This window comes from Lissotriton helveticus, chromosome 5_1 (assembly GCF_964261635.1).
Source record: "Lissotriton helveticus chromosome 5_1, aLisHel1.1, whole genome shotgun sequence".
Classification (NCBI taxonomy): domain Eukaryota; kingdom Metazoa; phylum Chordata; class Amphibia; order Caudata; family Salamandridae; genus Lissotriton; species Lissotriton helveticus.
In genome coordinates this window covers 2,107,014,942-2,107,034,780 of record NC_136065.1, presented here as the reverse complement: position 1 = coordinate 2,107,034,780, position 19,839 = coordinate 2,107,014,942, and the positions used below count along the sequence as shown (strand labels likewise).

At 46.5% G+C, this 19,839-nt stretch overlaps 1 long non-coding RNA gene across 1 annotated transcript in view; it reads left to right on the top strand.

Moving 5' to 3' along the window:
• The window catches only part of LOC144756378 (uncharacterized), an 88,910-nt gene extending 71,589 nt beyond the window's left edge, over positions 1-17,321 (top strand). The window contains exon 3 of the long non-coding RNA XR_013595136.1: positions 16,977-17,321. This is a non-coding gene — a long non-coding RNA (uncharacterized LOC144756378). The remainder of the gene's footprint in view (positions 1-16,976) is intronic.
• Positions 17,322-19,839: the final 2,518 nt, after the last annotated feature.

Sequence of the window (19,839 nt, the reverse complement as noted above, 5' to 3'; positions counted from 1 at the left end):
CCTTGCATGACCTCCACGTTCGGCTAGACGTCGTTTTCTGTAGTTCTAGTTTGGCCTCCCTGGTGGTCAGCAGCGAGTACTTGACACGCATCTTATCGGACCATAATCCGCTTTTGGTGAATTTTTGCTCAATGGTGGAACGCCCCAGAGTTGGAGGCTGCGCCCTGAGATGCTAGAGGATCTGGTCTTCCGCGCAGAGCTGAGCGAAGGGGTAGAGCACTACTTCGTAGAAAATGTGAGCACCGCTTCGACGGTAGCCCTAGAGTGGGATGCCTTTAAGGTGGTTGTCCGCGGGATCTGTATTGCCAAGTGGGTGGGGGTTAGGGGGCCGCTCCTGCAGGAAATCGAGACGGCTGAGTTTGCCCTGCGCGACGCTGAGAGGGCTCATTCGGATGGCTCTGGGACGCGCGATGAAGTGCTGGCTCGGAAGGAGGCGGTAGCGGAAGGGGTGGAACGGCTCCGGTGCTTTGACTACAGGGCCTTTATGGCTCTCGCGCACGCGGAACGGGACAAGTTGGGCACTTTATTGGCTTGGCTTGCGGACCCTGCTCCTAAGAGCATACCTATTCTGGCACTGGCCTCCCCCGCTGGACACCTGGAGTATGAACTACATCGTATCAATGAATTGTTTCGCTCCTTTTATGCGGACCTTTACACTAGCCACTTGCAAACTGGTGAGGCGGAAACGCGGGCTTTCCTGGAAGGCTTAGATTTACCCGCGATAGAGGAGGAGGAGGCGGAAGCTCTAGGGCAGGACATTACATTGGCTGAGATCCGCTTCGCCATTAGGCAATTAGCGCGCAACAAAACGCCTAGGAGCGACGGCTTGCCTATAGAATTCTATTTGGCCTACATTAGCCTCTTCCATGCTCGTGACGGAACCGTTCCGTCACGAGCCCCGGGTGGGCTGTGCCGGTGACGGAACGGTTCCGTCACGGCCCTGCCACCGCGCCTGCGCGGCGCGAATTCCGCGCCTGCGCTAACGTTCTGAAGAACGGGCGGGGCCATGACGGAACCGTTCTGTCACAAGCACAGCTCACCCGCGAGCCGTGACGGAGCGGTTCCGTCACAAGCACGGAACCGCCGTGCGGCCGCCCCACCCCCTTAGCGCTGCGGCGGAATAGCCGCCGCAGCGAAGGGGTTAACCTACTGGCTCCGAGATTACTAGTGATGTACCGGGAGGCTCGGGAGGCGGGGATGTTACTGGAGTCTACTAGGGAGGCCATCATTGTAACACTCCTTAAGCCTGGGAAGCCGCCGACTGACCCAGTGACGTATAGGCCTCTTTCTATGCTTACTACGGATTATAAAATACTGAGCCGTGTGCTCGCTACTAGGCTCCTTCCACTAATGATGAGGCTGGTGCATGCTGATCAGGCTGGTTTTATCCCGACGCGTAATACTGCCTGTAGTGTCCGTAGGCTGTTAGGGGTCTTGAATGGGGGGCGTGGAGGGCAGGGACAGGCGGTGGTGCTCTCGGTCGACATTGCTGAGGCGTTTGATAGCCTGGAATGGCCCTATTTGTTCTCCGTTATGATGGCGTTTGGGCTTGGGGCTGGCTATGTTCAGTGGACTAAAATCCTGTATTCGTCGGCGACCGCTAGAGTTCGGGTGGGAAGTGCTGTTTCCTCGTCCTACCCCGTGGAGCGGGGCACTAGACAGGGCTGCCAGCTTTCCCCGCTGTTGTTCGCTCTTGCGATAGAGCCGCTGGCGGTGCGTGCAAGGCTGGAAGATCCATACCGGGGCCTGCGGCTCAGAGGCCGCGAACACCATATCTCTCTTTACGCGGATGACCTCATTATGTTCTTGAACGAAGCGGGGGACGCCCTGAGTGGGGCGTGCAACCTTCTCGGACGTTTTGGGGACCTCTCGGGCCTGCGGGTTAACTGGGCCAAGACCTGTGTTTTCCCAGTATCAAGTGCATGTGCCCCGACGGTGTTACCGCCTGATCTAGCGCGGGAACCACGATGCCTTCCTTATTTAGGAACACAGGTGTATCATACACAGGAGGATCTATTCGAGGGTAATATTGTGAGAGCCATGAGGGGCTTGAGAAGCAGCATGCGGTTCTGGGGGTCTCTCCCGTTGTCGGTGGCGGGCGGGTCGAGCTCCTGAAGATGGTGGCGCTCCCTCGCCTTTTATACTTTTTTCAGGCTTTACCAATACGAATACTGGCGGCATTCTTCTGTCAACTCCGTTCGGCAGTGGGTGGCTTTATTTGGGGTGCAGGTCAGCGCAGAGTAGCATTGGAAACGCTGATGAGGCCGTGGGAATAGGGAGGCCTCGCTACTCCACATTTTGAGTTATACTATCTAGCTGCGCAGTTTCAGGTCCTCACTCAGGCGTTGGCACCGGAGTTCAGAGGACCGGAGAGGGAGGCTATGCCGGACGTACCCAGACATGTGTTATCGTTTGTAATAATGCAGCAGAGGCTGAGGATTGCTGACTTATCTATGGTGGAGAGTACCCTTCGATATTGTTGGAAATGGTTCCACAGTAGACTTGGAGTGCTGAGGCCTTATGAACCCGAGATACCACTGGGCATGTGCACAGCGCTGCCGCATGGGGGCGATTGGTCTGGCCTGGCGGAGTGGGAGGAACTGGGCCTGCAGATGGTGGGCGACATATATGCAGACGGCGCCCTGTTACCATACAGCGAGTTGCAGGAAACGTCTGGCCTTCCGCGGGGTCACTTCCTGTTGCACGGGGCCTTGAGTGCCGCTTTGCAAAAACATTGGGGGGCTGGCCTTTCTGAACCCCCAATAAGCGGAGCATGTCAATATGTGGTGATGGCAGCGGGCACGTATAAGGCAATTACCTGTCTATATAAGCGAATGTTAGTGGATGGACTTACCCCGCTACAAAGATTGCGGGAGCAATGGGCAGCGGACCTAGAGAAGGATATGCCAGAAGCGGCCTGGTCACAGATACTTCGAAGGGTGTGGAAGCGCACTAGGAATGCTAGGTTCCAGTTGATTCAATTCTTTGTGTTACATAGGGCATACCTCACACCAGCTAAAATTAATCAATATTTCCGAATTGATACAGCGATATGCCCCCGATGTCGTGCTGAGGGAGCGGATCTAGGCCACATGTTATGGGATTGCCCTCAGCTGGGTACATACTGGGAAGTGGTGACCGGGGCGCTATGTAGGGTGACTGAGCGGCAGATTGTTATGGACAAGGGGGCGTGCTTGTTACACGGGTTCCCACATACTAGTAAAAATAAGATAACTAGTAAGTTTATGGATTTGGGCCTTATCTTAGCCAAGAGGGAAATAACGTTGCATTGGAAGGCAGTGATTGGCCCTAGCTATGTTAGGTGGAAGGCAGCGTTACTTCAGCGGGCGGGAAGTGAGAGTTCCAATAGAATGCAACAGGCGCATAGGTCCCATAATGAAAAAGCGCTAGAAGCGGCTCGGGCATGGGAGGCCTTGGTGGCAGAACTCCGGATGCTGGACATGGAGGTTGATTCGACTTCGGTGTCCTCGGCGGGGGAGGAACAAGCATGAGTGGCTCCATCTGGAGTAGGAGGAATTGGCGCAGTGGGAGGTCCCCGAAGCATAGGAGGTTATGAGGAATCTCAGTATAGAGTATACGATGATCCATTAGTACATTACACGCGAAGGTAGTATCTTTGCAACACTTGTTATTTACACACAGCGCCAGCGGCAGGGGTGTGGGGATGGGAGTTGATAATCATTGTGGGGGACAAGGAAGGGGGCATTGCTTAGGAATTAAGAGCCTGAACCCAGGCCCGGCAATGGGCTGATTGAGAGGCTTGGTGTTACAGCATCAAGTTTGAATGGGGGTTATATGCTCTGCTAATTGGTGCAGAATTGTCGTGTCTTATATTAACTCGGAATGTGGAATGCTTTATATTTGCATTGGTCCCTTTTCATGTTTTGTTTGTATTTCAAAATAATAAAAAGATTTTTTTTAATAAATAAAATGAGAAGGATGAGACTGGAAACAAACTGTAAAACCACATCTAGCCCCGACGCCAGGGGATATGCAGGAATGCTGCTTGTCAATTGCTGTCCAGTTTTTGATTTTTTCTTTGCAACAGTATTGTGTTTACTGATAGCTGTATTGCTGTTATTCAGAAGAAAAACATATAGAATTTATACACAATGAATGAATGTATGATATACTATGTAACAAAATGAAATGCAGGGCCCCCATCCGCTGTCACCTTCATCAGGACCGTTCACCCCTTCCCAGGCAGCCCCGGTAATCTGGTAAGAACGTTGCTGTGCAGTGAAACCCTAGGATAGAATTCAGGCTTAGGGGCTCCGCGGAGGAGCTCCTATCACAGCCACCTTCTTGGCTGTGCACCAGCTGTGCAATATATTTAATATATATTAATCATTTTGTAGGTGGGATATATTATGCACATAGTACATCCTTTAATCATATCTTTGGATCCCATCCCTTTCCTCCAGTATTACACCATTGGGTGTAGTGGACCATTTCAAGCATCCTGCACACACGGAGTACACTTGTGACTTGTACTTGTTACAAAAGCACTGTACTCTTCAAACACATTATAAGATCTCACACCTTCTCTAGGATAATAAATTACAGAATGGTGGGTGATTTTGACTTTTGTAAAGGTGTAGAATATGGACTTAACCACTTGCATGCTAATGACAAGGTGAACTCGTCATGAGGCACACTGGAGCTGTGCTCATGACAAGGTCAACTCGTCATGTATAATGGGATTCATAAATATGCAGCACAGGAGGGGAAAACCCCTTAGCAGCCAAGTGGTTAAAACCTTTTGTGTGGTTGCTTAACATATACACGCTGTGTGCGAGCACCTATCGCACTGAGTCAGCTGTGTACTGTCTTTAACTATATGGCAGGATTTCTCTACCTTGTGTGACGTCAGGTCAGAACAGGCTCAAGGGTGCCAGCCAATGTGTTGTCACACTGGCACCAGTGGACATATGTGAGCGCACCAAAGGACCGGGACATCGTTGTTGCAACCGCCGCTGCTGCCGTGAGGACGGCCAACTTGGATCATCCAGGCTATGAGGGTAACGGTCCAACTACAATCCCCAGCAGCCCTCGCGCTTCTGACGCTGTAATCGCACCTGGAGGCAAGTTAAAAACTCTGCTGTCCTGATGTGCGGGGCGATGCCTGGGCCCATCAGAGCCAGGCAGAGGCTGGGCAGGGCCCCCGCTCTGACATTTGATCATCGGCATTTGTGTGCACCGTTCAGCCTCAAGGTACTGTTACAGCTACTTTCATCCCTGTCATTAGCCCCCGTGTTCCATCCCTCTTAGTATATTACGGTCTATGAGGTATTGTTTGTCAAGAACCTCGGACTAACATACTAACTATGAGTAAACGTAAGGGAGTGCCAGGTACATTAGACGCCTTCATCATCAGGGCGGAGTTGTTGCTGACTCAGGAAATTGAACTGACCGAGCGGCGACTCTCCTTAGATTGTTTAACACTCCCAAGACGCTCGTCCTTAGGTTCTTCCAATCAGGGGGGCTCTCCACTAACGTGTTTACCTATTACACCCTGTAATGTGCCTACGACCTCACTCTTGCCAACCCTGGAAACAGCCCCCATAGTTGCTTTCAACGGGTCAGGGATAGCTACCAGAGCACGGATCTCTAAACCATTGGATGAGACCATAGTTAAAGAGCCACCAGTAAAACGTAAACGGGGTGTTGGCGCCCAAAAAACCAAAAGCAACAAGGGAGCCAGATCCGTAAGCCATGCAGCGTACCACGTAGTATCTTTAACCAATTCCGCTGGGATACAGACTGATGAAGTTTTTTCTGCTCCATCACTAGGCAAGGACAGTATCGGGGACTCTGCTCTTGTTTCTGCCGTGGACACCGCCTTGGGAACTGCACTAGCCCAGTTCAAAGTTCTAATGGATAGGAAATTTACCCTGTTGTTTGAAAAACTGGAATGGGTAGATATTGTGATGAATAATCAAAGTGGCAATAATATAACCGTACAATCTAGTTCTATTGTAGAGGGGGGTATATCACCCAGGGGTACCGGCATTCAGAGTAAAAGTGGCAGTAATATCATCGTACATTCAGATGAAACTGTGGAGCAGGGTATATCAACTAGGGGTACTGCCGTTCAGAATTTAAGGGGTGGTGATGTACGAAGGCAACCTGATTGTGTAACGGCTGTGAATAACCAACTCAAGAATTTAGGGGAGTCCCATGGTAGTGGGGGAGATTGTAAAAGACATAACAATTTTAAACTCAATGTCGCACCTGAGGCCACTCCTTTAGTCGCAGTGCTCACAGGAGTACCCCCACTTAAAACGAACGTGATAGAAACCACTGAGGAACTCTTACGCAAAAAACAAGTTTTGGTATAAGCAACACTCAATAAATGGGGCACAGGCCTCGGCTCATACTATAATGGTTAGACGTATTGGTGGGGTAGGACAGAGGATTAAAGAAGGAGAAGGTGACTGTATTGTTATTAACTTTGATCAAATAGGGGTGGCAGGAATGCTGTTTAATTGATGTTATAATGCGGGCCCAGGGGGCATAAGGGCTCTACCATTGGGATTTTTTTACCCACCCCCAGAGAGCAATCGTAGGTGGGACCCTGGGTAGGACTCCGCTGGGGACTTCAGTACAAATGGAAAAGAATGTTGATCCATCTGCTGGGCAAGGTCCTAGGATGAACCGGCTTGAAAATCTGATTCAAAATAGAGGTCCATTCACCCCCAAACTATTGTACAAACCTTTAAATAAGGACACAATGGCGAACGGCCTAGTGTGCTCCATTAGGTTTTACCCACTAAGCTGCTTGGATGAAAACGACTGACTGCAGCCCCTTGTTCCAGTGGGCGGGGCGGGGGGGAGAAGGATCCCTTATGAAGAGGGTGGAGGAGAACATGAATTGTAAGATCTTAAGTTGGAATGTAGCAGGACTTAGAACAAAAAGTAGGGAACCCAGATGGATACATTTTCTTAAAGCCTATGATATAGTGGGTTTACAAGAGATGTGGGAAAGAGAAGATCATTTCTGGCTGGACGGTTATAAATCATATTTTGTCAGCACAGCCTTCTGCCTCGGGGAGAGCAAAGGGGGGACTTATGATTCTAATATCACTAAAGGCGATGGGAAAACATTGTTCGGTGTTTAGAGGTTCCACCAATTGTCTAGCTGTAGAAATTAATCATGCTAATTATAGGAAATTGTTAATAGTACATTTCTACAATTCACCGGAGGTTGGATTTTTAAATGAGCATTTAAATAGCCTAAAAGTTTTTTTTTTTAACTGATTATAAACTCAAACAAACCACTTATTATTCTATTTTTATTTTGGGAGATTTTAATTTTCACTTGTGTCTGAAGGATTGTTTTGTGAGAGATTATCTTGGCCCTGAGGATCCCCTTAGTTGCCATTTTGAACATAGCTCGCAAGGAGAATGCCTGGAGGATCTCCTGGCAGCAGTTGATTTATGACAGCCAAACAAAAATATTGCGGGGAGGAGGATCCCTACTTTTAAGGCAAGGGGGCATGATTCAATAATTGATTATATCTTTATTTCCCCAGCATTATCACCTCAAATGTTTAAGTATGGTGTTGTTTGGTCGGAATATAGTGACCATAATCCAGTTACACTCGAGTTATGTAGGTCAGTTGGCCTAAAGAGAAACCCACCAGTATACATGTAAGGACCAGAGACCAGGGACGGAGGTTAAAATGGACTAGCATAATCCCGGAGTAATTCCTTCAAGACTTATTGCATAAAGCGGAAGAGAGTTTTAATATATGTCTTAGTCCTGGAGATTAGGGCCCAGAGGTTTTATTGGCATTTGAAGAGATCTGTGCACAGGTGGCATCAGGCCTAACTATGCATAGCAGAAGTTATATTAATTTGGGGAGAAATGATTTGATAAGGAGTGTTAAAAAGCCCACCAAAAGCTTATTTCTACACTGAAGCAGGTTCCTAGAGACCGTACCCTTGTAGCCCAATTGAGACAGTCCTATAAAAGTACGATTAATTGCCGCAAACAGGAAATCATGGAAGAGGCTTGGAATGACCTGCTTTGGTTAAGGTCAATAGGGTTAGTGCAAGATTTTAGGCTATAGTCAATAAAACCTTTTTTACGGGATTAAATAATACGCCCCTAGAATGTAATATTACGGAGGATCAGTGGTATTCCCATTTTAATACTGTTTATGGAGCATCACAGGTCAAGATGATCTCCCCAGATACTCCTGACCTAACCCGGGGCAATACTTCATCATTGATTTTTACAGAAACCGAAGTGGAGTTGGCTATCGCACAAATGACTAGCAGTAAGCCGCCTGGCCCCGATTGTGTCCCGGACGATTTATATAAACAAACACCACAGCTCTGGGCAAAAATCATAACTAATCTTCGAAATACGGCTAGTAAGCACGGATTTCCGCCAACTTGGTCTCTCTCGACCATTATCCCAGCGTTTAAAAAGGACAGAGAGGTGACCCTGGTTGCTATAGACCTATTTCCCTGATTGTTTCAGTGGTGAAAGTTTTAGGCAGATTTATTTTAAATAAACTTTCTGATTGGTTGGTTGACTATGGAATTTTAACAGATTGCCAATATGGGTCATACTATGGCCCTTATCTTATTGGACCTGAGTGCGGCATTCGACACTGTAGCTCATTCCACCTTGCTACAGTGTCCGAATAATGGAGGTATATCTGGAGCCGCACTCCAATGGATCCAATCCTTCCTGACTGGGAGAAGTTTCCAGGTTCGCCAAGGCGACCACTACTCCAGAGACATAGGACTGGGTCAGGGCGTCCCACAGGGATCGTCCCTGAGCCCAACCCTTTTCAATCTTTATGTCTCCCCAGTGGCTCCGATTGCTGTGGGGCATGGATTGCGGATTGTATCGTATGCCGACAACACGCAGCTGGTTGTCTCCCTCTCGCGTGCACCCGGCCTTGCCATGGACAGTTTCAGGGCTTGCATGCAAGATCTTGCTACCTGGATGTCAACAAATTGCCTGAAATTAAACGGCAACAAGACCGAGGTGCTCGTGGTGGGTGGGAATCCATCTGTCTGGTCGTCGGCATGGTGGCCACCATGTCTAGGTGAGGCCCCTACACCTCGGCAAGAAGTCAGAAATCTTGGGGTCTGGCTTGATGCTGACTTGTCGTTTGGACCCCAGATAGACAGGGTGACGGGCATCTGCTTCAGCGTTCTAAAAAACCTACGGAAGGTCCTAGCTCTCCTCCCTACGGCCGCCCGCAGAACGCTGGTGCACGCCCTTGTCACATCACGCCTGGACTTTGGCAACCTACTGTATCTGGGAGCTACCTGTAAGGCAATAAATCGACTTCAGGTGCTACAGAATGCTGCAGCACGCCTCATATTAAAAATTCCTAAGAGATCGGACTCTAAAGCGGCCCTTCAGTCCCTCCACTGGCTTCCAGTAAGGAGCAGAGTTGAATTTAAATCCCTCTGCACCTGCCATCGTATCCTTGCTAAGAAGGCGCCAGCACCACTTCAGAACCTAGTCACCAGGTATGCACCACCTCGCGCTCTGCGCTCCTCGCAGGGAGGCCTACTTAAGGTCCCGAGGGTGAAAAGGGCTCGCATGGGAGGTAGATCCTTCCGATACCTGGTGGCTAAGAGCTGGAATGCTCTACCTCTTAGTCTCCGTCTGGATCCTTCTGAATCCAGTTTCAGGAGGAAATTGAAAACACACCTATTTTCAAAATAGCTGGGCTCCCTCCCCTACTGCTACTCCTGAGCGCTTCAGTTTAGCGCGGGGACACGCTTTTAGCGTAACCATGCGCTCTACAAATCTCCCTTAATAATAATAATAATAAGAAAAGGTACCTTAGATCAATGTTTAAATCTGAACTTTTGGTAGAGAAATATACAGTGGCGAAGCAAGGTACGCTGCAGCTGGCCTTTATGGACCTGTCTTCGGCCTTTGACCTAGTAAACAGAACAAAGTTATGGTCATTATAGATGGATATGGGGATGGACCGCTGTTTTAGCTGATCTTCATCAGGCTCTTTATGCTAGGGTCAGAGTCAACCAAGATGGTAAGCACTTTAAAATTGATAAAGGGGTTCGTCAGGGTTGTATTTTAGCCCGTTTGCTTATTTTACTTTATATAAATAACTTAAATTCCTCCCTTAGCACGGCCACCTTAGATATTCCACGTATAGAAGACAGGGTGATTCCTGCTCTCCTATATGCTGACGATGCGGCTCTCTTGGCCCGCACTGCAGTTGGTCTGCAGAAACTCTTGAACTCCTTTGGATCTTTTATGCAATCCCTGGTCCTTATTGTCAATAAAACCAAATCGCATACGATGACAATGGGGCAGAGGCCAAAAAAATCTAAAACTTTTTATTGTGAAGGGGTTGAGATGTCAAGGGTCTCCTCTTTCCCCTATTTGGGAGTTTTATTTGATAAAAGAGGCTCATGGACTTCCCAGTTAAGGGCAAAAAAACGTGTAATGTCAAGGTACATAGCTGCCATTCAAGGTTTTGCTTCCTGATTGGGAGCGAAGCCTCTTGATGCGTTGCTCAAAATGAACGGCTCTAAAAGCATCACTATAGCATCATATGAGTCGGCGATTTGGGGATGTAAACCCGCAGTGGTATTCCAGCAAGTTGAAAACAAATTTATGAGATCTCTCCTGGCGGTCCCCCAATCTACCTCTACTTTTGCTATTCACCAAGAGCTGGGCTGTGACTCAAATTGGGTTGGGTCCTGTGATTTGTTGGCTAAAGACATGGATTAATACAGAATTGGGACTGAACAGAGAAATCCTTAGGGACTGCATAGCGTTGAATAACGTGGGCACAATCCAATGGATACAATATGTTAAGTCAGTGCTTGGAAAATTGAGACAACAGGAACTCTTTGCCACAAAGATAGTGAAAGAGAATGTGGCATGGGTTAAAGCCCGATTCGTAAGTATGCTGTCTGCAGAGAGAGAGGCAATGGAGACTGTGAAACCCACGGTGAGAGCCCATTTGTTGTTCAAGACAGTCCCACTGATAGAACCGTATTTGTTAATTGTTACAAACCCTTTCCATCAATTTCTTCTAATTAGGTTCCGTTTTAATCGTATTCATTGTCTTTTAACAGATGTACAGGGCTGGAGCAGAGTAAAAGATCTAGGTCCCTGTACATGTGATAATTTTTCTTCGCAGGACACCATGCACTTTACAATGTTTTGTGAGCATTTTAGCCCTATGAGGCGAACGTTTTTAAGACCTATTTTAAACGGGAAGGGATATGTGCAAGTCAGACCAGCCCTACTATATCTGCAGTTGGTAAACAACCCATGGGAGATTCGTAATGTTACGATTTTTTTGGTGGCGGCAGTCAGACAGAGGAAGAAAGGGTGCTAGATATTTTAAAGTGTTGACTGAGTTCAAATATAGATAAAATTGCTTTTATCGCATGATTAATGAACTATACGCCATTTGTTTTTATTGCCATTGTTTTATTGTTTGTATGTGGGATATTTGAATTAATTTAAAATATATTAATATGTTTCTATTCTTTTTTTAATGTAAGTTGTTCACTGTGATGTAGTGTTATGGCTTTGGTTAGCCGAATAAAGTGGTTTGAACTTGATCAAATATTAAAGAGTCATATGGGAATGTAAACTCTTATGATGTATTTCCATGTCAGAATATGTAGAGCAAGTGGGTGGTGCAAGAGCCTTTCCAAAGTTAGCTTATTATGTGAATTGGCGTCCATACAAGTTTGCAGTAGACTCACAAACAACATTGTTGTTATTTTCATTCAGGAATCTATTTTAGGGTTTGTTACTCCATTCTCTTCTTGATGCATCCCTGTGAATTTATTTGTTCCTTCCTCCTGCGGAGATCCTTCTGTGCCACAGGCTGAATCCAGTTGCCTTGTGACTCATTAAATCTCACATCTTGGAGAAGCTGGTACTCTCAGAGTAATGACCACTCTCTAGCTCCTCATTCTAATATGCCGTGTGATAGGAACAGAGTTAGTAAAACTCCACTTTCGTATGTCGTATATTTTTACCTGCATTATCATCCCTAGAAAATTCCTGTGTCTGCTGCCTGATTGACAGGAACTTTTTCGTGCTACTGACCAGTCTGGTTCTCCTCTATATCTGCTTAGAATCTCCTCTGCAAATCCATTTCCCCATACTTGCCCAGATGATACTTTCTGTGTAGCCACTTAGAGCTAACCTGATGTTTCATTGTGGAAACTTGGAATTATCATCAAATGTCATAATTGTTTCTTTTGGTTGACTGACAGATTACTGCCCCTAGTCCAAATTGGTCTCTGGTGTAAATCCCTTGCAGGCCACGGTGCGGTAAATCAGTAAGATCAAAGAGTATCTTTAATTAGCTCAACAGGAAAGATCATTTCTACTTAATAAAATTAATGAGATAAGCACTTCAAGCACGTTGGTGCTGTTTCTTACTGTCCCAGTAGTAGAGCTCAAGGGGCAATAGGCAGAGTTGGTACTTCTCATAATTCAATGGCATAGTATCTGCTGTGAAACTTCGTATTTTAGCTACACCTGAAAAATATACAGGATATCTTTAAGTCCTTCCTCTTCAAGTGCAGATTTCATTTTTTTGGCAAGAGCCATGCACTTTCATGTGGATCAACAAAGATGGCGTTTATTCTACCTCAGGAATGGGGGCTCAGATTATGCTTAACTCTTTCATTTATTTCACTGAGCAGCCTTAAGCAACATGTTTATTCAAAGATTACAAATCCCATGAGTCTTTGCAACATGTTAACAGTATAACCGCAGAGTAAGCCCCATATAAGCAACTTCAAGGAACAACACTTCCTCTTTCTTCTCTGCTCAGCAGCTAGACAAATGCTTTTCCTCTATATTGCATATTGGTTTTACACTGTGGGCTTCATCAAATTTCACTGTGGTGTTTTTTTCTATCCACTAGAGTATGTTAGGGGGCATGCATTCCTCGCGTTGGGAGAACTACCATGGTGGATTTTCAGACGCATCTCCCTTTAGTGAGGGAGACGATGGGTATAGCTCCCTCAAGGAGACGCAGCCACTCATAGCAGGCGACAGTGTACATAACAGTGGTATCGGTCGCATGTGAAACACATCTCGTTTCAACGAGACGTTCTGTGTGACTTCGCCCCTCCAGAGGGCATGGAGCACACGTCCTGTGGGTAGAAGGAGTGTATCTCCCCTCACATTTCTGGGATTCCTCTACGCGCGTCTCACCACTACGGACAGTTTCCCCCTCCGCTGTCAGGGAGGGGCTGCCACAGCAGTAAGCATGCGAGACATAGACGCCATTCCTCGCATTCCGGACTAGTTTAACTGCAATAGTTTAAATGCTCAGATAAGGGACTCGTCCACGGAACAATTCTATTCTCAAAGGGCAGTATATTTAGAGGCCGTGCAGAATACAGATTGTCTAAAAACATTAGCTAAGGTAAATTATCACCAGGTTGGCTAGGGAGTGTTTTCACACATATTCCTGCAATATTGACCACTTCCTTTTACCTGATCAATTATGGCAGGTGAGTTTGATGCCCATTGAGAGTTCGTGAAGGAGGAGCAGTCGCTCCATGAAGAGTTAATGAATGCCATAAATGCATCCCTAGAGAGGGCAGTCTCTTTGGCCCTTCTACCCCTGAGCCAGCACATTATTGATTTGACGATGAGGCATCGGGTTGTACCCCCATCTGGGAAAGGCTGAGATCTTGAACCTACTCCTGGCACGAGGAGGGCCCCTAAGACCAAGGCAAAGACCAGACAGAATGGACATGTTAGACCGACAGCTACCTCATCTGATGCCTTTGAGAGGCTGCCCCAAGCCTTCCTAAAAAGGTGTTTAGACACACAGGAGGCATAAAATGATTCCCAGCCAATCCGGCTGGGAATCATCTTATGCCTCCTGTGTGTCTAAGATGGAGGGCATCCACCTCCTCTGGGATTTTCTTCTGCTCAATGACTAGTTGGTACGGTTCAATCTGAAGGATACCTACCTCACTATCCCAATATTTCCTTTCGACAGACAGGTCCTACAATTCAAGTGGGAAGGCCTAATCTTTGAGTTCACATCAGTGTTCTTAAAATCATAAAAATATTACTAGAACTGCAGATCTAATAACTTGAAAAATCTACTTGACCTAACTATAATGTACTTATGCCTTTAAATCTTGTTATCTTGTCACATTTGCTCTGATTTCAGAGACAGAGGTCAAAAGTCAGTTTGTCTACCGACTCGCCAGAAAGGGCGAGTATGCCCAAAAAATAGCTCATCCTGATTAAATGTGGCCACCATAGCGAGTGGATTTTTCAAGCCCTGCACATGCCTGCTGTTCCTCCAGTCCTAGTCACCCTCGTGCTTCACCAATGTGTTGAAGCCAGTTATGGAATGGCTACAGTCAAGACCTGGACAACATCCTTCTGATGCACTAGGAAAAATCTGTTTTACTCTTGCAACTTCGTATGACTCAGTCTCTAATAGAGGATCTAGGCTTTATACTGAACAATCAGAAGTCTGACTTTGTGCCGGCACAGCAGATGACCTTTCTTGGGTTCAAGATCAACACGGTGTACCAGTGCCTCAGGCTACCCCGAAAGAAGATACTCCTGATTCATCGAAGAGTTGGGCAAATCACTACAATAGGAAAAGTTAACCCTCTGACACCAGTTTCGGATTGTAGGCATTTTATCCTCATTGATCCAAGCTGTCTTTCCGGGTCCCTTGCAATACTGGGTCCTACAACACCTGAATGTGCAACTCCTCAGGGGGGGGGGGGCTGTCAAACACGCAGGAGATTTCTCTTTCCACAGAAACCCAGATGAAGCTTCAGTGGTGGCTCGATCATATGCAGGAATGGAACCGCAGGGCCATTTTTGGAACAGCTCTGTATCTGGTGATAAAACCAGATGCCAGTCATCAAGGTTGGGGCGCCCACTGCCGGGATATTACCACAGGCGGTCAGTGGTCAGAGCAAGAGGAGTCTCTACACATCAGTTGTCTGGTACTCCACGCTGGATCATTTGCGATTCAGTCTGGCGCCCAACAAGGCATCTTGTGCCATCTTGATGTATAACATATCAACGGTAAGATATATCAATCTCGTAGGAGGCACAAGATCCAAGGTTCTGGTGGATTTGGCCAGGGACTTTTGGAACTACTGTTTGGATCACAAGTTGTCAGTGACGGCGGAATATCTGAGTTGGAAACTCAATCAGTCGGCGGACTGGCACTCCAGACTTCTAAAGGACTACAGTGCCTGACATCTGGATCCTTCTCTTTTTCAGAACTTGATGATGCAGTGGGGCCCATGCCAAGTGCACCACTTTGTGTCACGACTCAATTACCAACGTGCTTGCTTCTTCAGTTGGCGCCGGGACAGTTGAGGGAAGCGACTGATATTTTCCTCCAAGATTGGAGTAATTTCAGGGGATATGGGTTTCCCCCATTCTCGATGCCAGCAGGCTCACGGCGTTGGTCAGACGTCAGAAGGTGGAGATAATACTTGTGACACCGTTTTGAAAATCACAAATATGGTATCCAGTTCTTCTGGAACTTTCTATGGGTTTTCCAATCCTACTTCCCATGACTCCTCTTCTTCTGATGGACCTTCATGGCAGCTTGCAGTAACTGGTGCAGGAACTGACTCTCTGACTGTTGGGTTTGAGGATTACAGGGGGCGGTGGGAGACCCCATGCCTTTCGTCACAAGCTACCTTCCTTTACCAGGAAAGCCTGGGCAAGCCCAGCCATATCTCAAGAGATATGGCTGGGCATGGAGAAGGTGGTCAGCAGGTGTCTGGGACTGGGTTGGGATGCTGAGGGGATGAATGTAGTGCTCATGGTAAATTTCCTGTCAGAATTTGTGGATAAAGGGTTGGCTTACCCCACTGTCAATGCATGCTGATCAGCAATCTCGGTGGGCCATGTCCCTATCCATGATTTTCCAGAAGGGGGACACCCACTAATCTGTAGGGTCCTGAGGGGTATGCAGTTGTCTTTCCCACCGGAGCCGAAGTATTCTTCTCTTTGAGATGTAAATGTGGTACTCCATTTGTTTCAATCATGGTTGAATAATCCATGTCTGTCCTGTAAGGAACTTAAAGGTAAGCTAGCAGTCCTGCTATGTCTAATATTGTGCAAACGAGTTTCTGATGTTGGTACTTTAGTTATCACAGCTCGTATGTTCACTCCGGAAGGGAAGTCATTAATTATTTCTGGTGCGCCAAATCCAATATCAGGTGGGTTCACTATCCACATTTCCTGGTCATCCAAAATTGTGTGTAGTACACTGTCTGCGGGCCTGTGAGTATATGACTGAGGAATATAGACCACCCGGTATGGCTCAACTGTTTCCTTACCTTAAGAGGCCTTTTAAGCCAGTCGTGGCGACGGCTATTTCCTGCTGAGTGAGATGGATCCTGCAATAGGCACATATTGATACCTCTGCATTCAGAGCACATTCCACCAGGGGAGCTATGACCTCGAATGCATTTTCCCTGGGGAGTCGCCTAAAGGATATTCTTAGAGCAGTGGATTGGTCTTCTGATTCCACTTTTAAAGCATATTATTTTAAACCAATCACTGGCATGGCTTCTGTGGTGGTTAACCAGCTTTAAACTCGCTAATCTGAGCCTCCTGTCCTGACATAGAATATAACATTACTAGCTATAAAGTTTCAATTATATTAAGGACTCGGAGGCGAGGATCATCCCTCCCATTTGGTCTGCACCTATTACCCTCCCGGTACCCTCTGGTGTCTTTGTTGTTAGATAAGTGTATGCTGATATTGAGGTCTAATTTAAGGTTCAATTAAAACTTGTTTAGGTGATTTTAACTTGATCTGAACCTATCGTTACATGGAGGACTGCATTTTGTTCATTGTCGGATATCTTGACACTTACTACTAAGGCTGAAGTTGTGGATCATTTTCAAACATGTGCCATATGTAGAGAACTCACTGCTGTTTTTATTTTATCTCCAGGATCAGACCAAAAGCCAAACTACTGAACGAAAAGCGGATCTCACAATGTTTTGCTCGAAGAAAGAGGAAGTGCTGTTCCCTGATGTTTCTTATATGTGACTTACTCTATGGTTATACTGTGGACTTGTTACAAAGGACTCATGGGAAGTTGTAGCCTTTGATTAAACTTGTTGTTTAAGGCTGCTGAGTGGAATACATGAAAGAGTTAAGCATAATCCTCGTCTCCGCGTCCTTAATAAAATTGAAACTTTCCTTCCCGATAGCTAGGAAATGTTATATTGGGCCTTAACTACCTAAAGATGCATTTTAGAGGGCATGGAAACAGCCCATTGTTAAATAGAACTTACGTTACAATTTTCAACTATCTTAGGACACTGTCAGACTCTTACGATGGATGATAATGGAATTTGACTTTGAAACAAGACTCTACAGATCATGAGCATTATATATTGTTTTGAAGAATTTAGGGCCTCATTGTTATGGTGGTTGGACTTTTGTTCGACCGCCATCTTTTCGTAAAAGGGATCTCCCGACTGGCTGTTGGCGGTCCCGCCATAGGCATTAAGATGCGGCTGCTACCACGGCAGTCGCAATGTCTATATTTTGTATTGCGGCAGGTGCTGCGGGCTGCAGCACACACTGCTGTACAAAAAATAGGGATTACACATATCCCTGCAATACGTAGCAGGCACCATGCGGTGCCTGTCATATGGTGCAGGAATATGTAGAGGGGGCATAGCTGAGTGCCAGGGTAGAAGGGGGGCCCACTACAACTACATGCCCTCAATGTCGCTTTCAGCCAGCCTTTTCATGGTGGGTAAACTGCCATGAACCGGCCGGCGGGTAGGTACATCATAATCCTAGGCACCGCCGCCACCATTATAGGGATTGAAGTTCCCTCTAACAGTAGCCCATCAGATCCGTGGCAGTCGGTCTCTCTGATGGCCACCCATCCACCCGCCATCTTAATGTGGCGGGCAGGAATGTTCATTACGATAGCGGTGGGACTGCCACCGAAGGGCTGTCCGTGGGACCGCCACTGAAGGGCTGTCGGTGGCGGTCCCACAGTCATTGTAATCAGGCCATTTATGCTGAGGTTGCCTGGCGAGAAGAGACAGCCATAGCATCCTTTTATCGCGGATTATAGGAAGAGATAAAGGATTCCCTGGCAATGGTAATTAATAGTCCCACACCCCTTTCTGCTTTAATTGATTTAACTTAACAAACTGAAGCACAGATCTGTAATTGTAGACTAGAACAGAGAAGAGGTAGAGTGACTCATAAAATTTCATAAAGTTCACATACCACTACCAGAAAAGGGAAAGACTGATTTAGGAGCAGCAGAAACTATGGAGATTGGGAAATTTGTGATGCCCTCTTAAAATAATAAAAAGAGTGCAGAAGAAAAGAGGTGGTTTATTTATAGTGTGGTCAACATGGTCATTATGTACTTAAGTGTCCCCAATTACATGGAAACAAACAAGACCAACCTTGAGAGGTAATCTAGAATTGAATGTAATGAATAATGTAAGAGTTGCCTGTGAAACAACACATCTTTATCTTCCTCTTCCCGCTATTCACCTTTGATGGTCTGTTGCCAGTTATAGCACTAATGGACTCATGGAGCAAGCTTCATTTTTAGGTACACCACTTTTTAGTGAACCCTGAAAATTCTGTTAAAACAAAAGAAAGAGTCTGCAACAGTTCTTAAAGCTGATGGTAAGTCCCTATCATCAGGAGAAACTAATTTTTAAATTCCATGTTTGATCATGACTACAGAAGAGAGACAGATTGAATCCCCTATATTTGATTTGATAGATTCTCCCAGTGCTGGCTAATGCTGAGTACACCTTGCTTAAGAGTGTATAGCCCCAAACAGATTAGTATAAGGAAGTTGTACATGTTACAGCAGAGTGCTGTAGTCAAAGTAATTCTGCCTAGGTCATAGAGAACTCAGCAAGTTCTTAATGTGTTGTGCCATGACACCTTCTTCTGAGGACATACAGACATCCGAGGCTTACTAGAAATTCAAAAGGTCTTTAATAAAAATAGAAGCAGATAAATTACCATCACATCTTGTAATTATTCCCAATTTGGCATAATTCCTGGGTATTGATTCCACATGGAAAAGGCAAGCACTGATGGTAAAAGAAAATCTAGTATACATACGGAAATTGCAGGAGGGGTTTATATGCCATTTAACATCTCCCTCTGAAACTCCTATTTTTTTCATTCTGAAACCTGGTAGGGAATTCTGACTATGGCCTCCGACCGACATCCATGCGGTTTCAAAACCGACCGACCTGATGCAGTCGCAACCTCCCATTTCCCTTTAGGAGCTTGTGAAGCGGTTGGAAACCAGCTGCAGCACAAGCTCCCATAGAAAAATTGGAGTTTCTGTAAATTCCTGCACCGTGTGGCAGCTACCTCACAGTGCCTGCCACATGGTGCAGGGATTTATAGGGGGGCACCACAACAGTAGGCCGCGGAGAGAAGGGGGTCCCCCAAAGTCACTTTCCGATATGCTTTCCATGTCGGAAAGCCCGACATGGAAAGCATATCGGAAACCGACATCATGATCCAGACAGCAGAAAAGCCGTCCGTACAGGATTATATTCGATTGCCGACTAGCCGATGGGCTCTTTGAGCCCGTCGGAAGCCAGCCGGATTGACTGGTCGGTTTAGATTCCAACTGCTGTTATTGTAATGTGGCGCTTGGAATCCAAACCAATGATGAGCGGCAGGAGGCTTACTGACCGACATCCTGTGTGTGGATTTTAGGGCTGTATATGCCGTTAGCATGAAGAATATGTATCTTTGATCATTATTTTCTGTTCTGTTAGACCATGTGTTAACAGACAAA